This window comes from Galeopterus variegatus, unplaced genomic scaffold (assembly GCF_000696425.1).
Source record: "Galeopterus variegatus unplaced genomic scaffold, G_variegatus-3.0.2 Scaffold10895, whole genome shotgun sequence".
NCBI classification, from domain to species: Eukaryota; Metazoa; Chordata; class Mammalia; order Dermoptera; family Cynocephalidae; genus Galeopterus; species Galeopterus variegatus.
In genome coordinates this window covers 41,881-45,968 of record NW_007737006.1, presented here as the reverse complement: position 1 = coordinate 45,968, position 4,088 = coordinate 41,881, and the positions used below count along the sequence as shown (strand labels likewise).

The window sequence follows — 4,088 nt, the reverse complement described above, 5'->3', positions numbered from 1 at the left end:
ATGACATAAATCACTATGGCTGTGAATATTCTGCTGTTCTCTCTGTGTCCTGCTCTGACACACACTTCAGCCAGATGGCATGTTTAGTCATTTCTACATTCAGTGAAGTTTGTAGTCTCCTGATCATTCTCACCTCCTATGTCTTCATAGTTGTCACTATCATCAAGATGCCTTCCACGGGTGGACTCAGAAAAGCCTTCTCTACCTGTGCCTCCCACCTGACTGCCATCACCATTTTCCACAGGGACATCCTCCTTCTCTACTGTGTGCCCAACTCTAAAAGCTCAAAGCTCCTCATTAAAGTAGCTACTGCATTTTACATTATTGTGATCCCTATGCTAAATCCTCTTATCTACAGCCTTAGAAATAAAGATGTGAAGGAGGCCGTCAGGGAGTTAATTCACATCAAATTGCTTTCTCACTCAGTTTAATCTCTCTCTCTCTCACACACACACACACACACACAGAGAAACACACAAACACACAGGTTCCTAGTTATTTTTTAAAAATGTGCTTTATGCATTGCATAAATGGTTATTTATTCTTCAAATAATGGGATAAAATTGNTCTTGGAACTATCCTATTGTGGACATAACGCCATAAATCACTATGGCTGTGAATATTCTGCCGTTCTCTCTGTGTCCTGCTCTGACACACACTTCAGCCAGATGGTGGCATTCGTCATTTCTACATTCAGTGAGGTTTGTAGTCTCCTGATCATCCTCACCTCCTATGTCTTCATAGTTGTCACTATCATCAAGATGCCTTCTACGGGTGGACTCAGAAAAGCCTTCTCCACCTGTGCCTCCCACCTGAGTGCCATCACCATTTTTCATCCTCTCACCTGACTGCCATCACCATTTTCCACGGGGACATCCTCCTTCTCTACTGTGTGCCCAACTCTAAAAGCTCAAAGCTCCTCATTAAAGTAGCCACTGTGTTTTACTCCATTGTGATCCCTATGCTAAATCCTCTTATCTACAGCCTTAGAAATAAGGATGTGAAGGAGGCCGTCAGGAAGCTAATTCACACCAAATTGCTTTCTCACTCAGTTTAATCTCATGCATGCACACACACAGAAACACACAAAAACACAGGTTCCTAGTTATTTTTTAAAAATTTGCTTTATGCATTGCGTAGATAGTTATTTTTCAAATAATGGGATAAAATTGATTTAGGGTATTAGATAATTTATACATATATCCATAATTATTAAATCTCGCTATGCTTTACATCAGCTGTCAGTAATAAAAAGAAAAAAGAAGAAAGAAAATTCTGTTTATATTTCTTCCATAATGTAGTAGGCTAAAATAATGATGTTTTAAGATTTCCATGCTCTAATCTTCAAAACTGTAAATATCTTACCCTCGCATGCCACCCTTCCTTTCTACTCACTCTCTCTGTCATTTGAATTATGACAACCATTTATATATGTAGTTTTGAATAATAATCCTCTATTAGTTCTTCCAAATAAGAAAAGACAGAACATTGTCAGCACTTTACGAATTGTCCATAAGCTCTTTTATGTTCGCTATGCACACCCAGCACAAATTCATTGTGGGGATTGTTATTCAGAACATTTATCCTTTTGAGCTGCAACCCCTAAGTATAGCTTCTGAAAGTAAAAATTTTAATTTTGCATCTATTTGAAATTTATGTAAATTGAATAATAGAGTATATATTCCATTATGTCATATATGTGTTAAATAATCTCCCCTATTGTGATTTGTTTTTTTTACTGTCTCAGTGTTGTATTTAGGTGCAGTTTTTCTGATTTTTAATGAAGCACCAATCATCAAATTTTCCATTATACACTGAAGTGTTTTTAATATTCTATTTAAGAAATATTTCTTTCCTCCAAAATAAGGAAGACACAGTCTCACAATTTATGTGCTATATTGCCCCCAATTCTATACATCATCTGTCTTTTATATTATATTTATCTTACCCTTTTTTTTTTCCCTTCCTTTCTACTCTCTCTCTCTGTCATTTGAATTATGACAACCATTTATATATGAATTTTTGAATAATAATCCTTTGTTAGTTCTTCCAAATAAGAAAAGACAGAACATTATCAGCACTTTACGAATTGTCCATAAGCCCTTTTATGTTCACTATGACTACCCAGCACAAATTCATTGTGGGATTTTGTCATTCAGAACATTTATCTTTTTGAGCTGCAACCCCTAAGCATAGGTTCTGAAAGTATAAATTTTAATTTTCAATCTATTTGAAATTTATATAAATTGAATAATAGGGTATATATTCCATTATGTCATGTACATGTTAAATTTTCTCCCCTATTGTGATTTGTATTTTTACTGTCTTGATGTTGTATTTCGGTGCACAGTTTTTCTGATTTTTAATGAAGCATCACTCATCAAATTTTCCATTTATACAGTGAAGTGTCTTTAATATTCTATTTAAGAAATATTTCTTTCCTCCAAAATAAGGAAGACACAGTCTCACAATTTATGTGCTATATTGCCCCCAATTCTATACATCATCTGTCTTTTATATTATATTTTACTTTCTATTATTTTGTATTCTAAAGTTTACTTTGTCTTTTTATATTGATTTCTACATTAATTTTTAATGATAATTTTAGAATTAATTTTTGGTGTAATATGAGATGAGGCCTATTTGCTATTTTAAATTACAAATGTTTATTTGTCCCAACAATATTTATTAAATAGTTACTCCGTGATACAATTTTCTTCAGTGTTATAATTCTCAGAAAGTCAGTATTCATATATACATATGTATATATCATAGTATATCAGTCAATGTCTAGGCTCTATGTATGATTCTACTTGTTTTATAGTCAGAAACTCCTATAACTAATAAGCTTTGATATCCAGTAGAGCAACTCCTGAAAACTTGTTATTGTTCTTACAATGTAATTGGGATATTTTTGGAAATTCACCTCTCCAATCAAAATTTAGCATAATACGTATTTGCATTCATGCTAGCATTGCAGTGAATTTATAAATACATTTAAAAAGAAATGTCAGGTCTGTATCACCAAGTCTTCTAAATCATGAACTTACTATGTCTTTTTCTCTTTATTTAGATATAGTTCAAGTTTTATAATAAATGTTTTATTGTAGGCTTTTCTGTAAAAAATGTTCACATATTTATTAAATAAATGACTGAATGAATGACATTTTCCATGCTATTTCTCACGTCCATTGGGAAACATGTGGTGTTAGATTTTAGTACAGTACATTTTTATATTTATTTTTCTTCTGTCAACTCTAACAAAATCTTACTAATTTTATAATTTATTTGTACTTTTCTTGTATTTTCAACATGTATATCACATACTCTCTGATTAAATATGGTTAATTTTTCTTTCCAATGTTATTCCTTCTTATTATTTTTCTTGCTTTGTTTAAATAGATAGAAACTTCAGTATAATGGTAAATTAACCTAGTAAATGTGGGCATCCTTGACTTTTTGATTTTACAGGGAAATCATTTACATTTTATATTGAAAATGTTTGCTGTAGCTTTTTGGGCGACAGATTTTTTTTTTTACGTTGGTAAAATCATCTACATTGTTTTCTTTTGACTTCTTTTCGCTGTGTCACTACATGTGTTTCATGGTGAGTGGATACAGAGTGAAAAACAGAGCTGATTCAGGCTGTGATAAATCAAGCAAGGCCTCCCCTGTACTGTGGGGAGATTTGTCACACCTAAGGCATGTCTGAAATGACCCCCTTGGATCAGGCATTTATACTCATGTCAAATCAGTTAAGTGGACATGGTGGCTCCATGGTGAGGAGGCCGATTTTGAAGCAGTTGACGGCTGGCATGACAAGTTTTTCTTTAAAGGGGTTCTGTGATGTGAATCTTCAAGAACTCTCAGACTTGCTGGTGAGAGAGCAATCTTCAAGAACTCTCAGACTTGCTGGTGAGAGAGCAAATTGTTATAATCACTTTAGAGAGTAATTTAGTAACCACCATCCTAAGAAAATGTAGTTTCTGACTCAGCAATACTACTTCTGAGAATTTATACTGATATTTTGAAAAGCAATTGTGAATGTATATATGTGGATATCCTTGAAGCATTATTTTTAATAACAA

General features: G+C 33.2%; 1 pseudogene; it reads left to right on the top strand.

The window, feature by feature from the left end:
* Positions 1 to 431, top strand: part of LOC103610303 — an 8,003-nt pseudogene extending 7,572 nt beyond the window's left edge.
* The last annotated feature ends 3,657 nt before the right edge of the window (positions 432 to 4,088 follow it).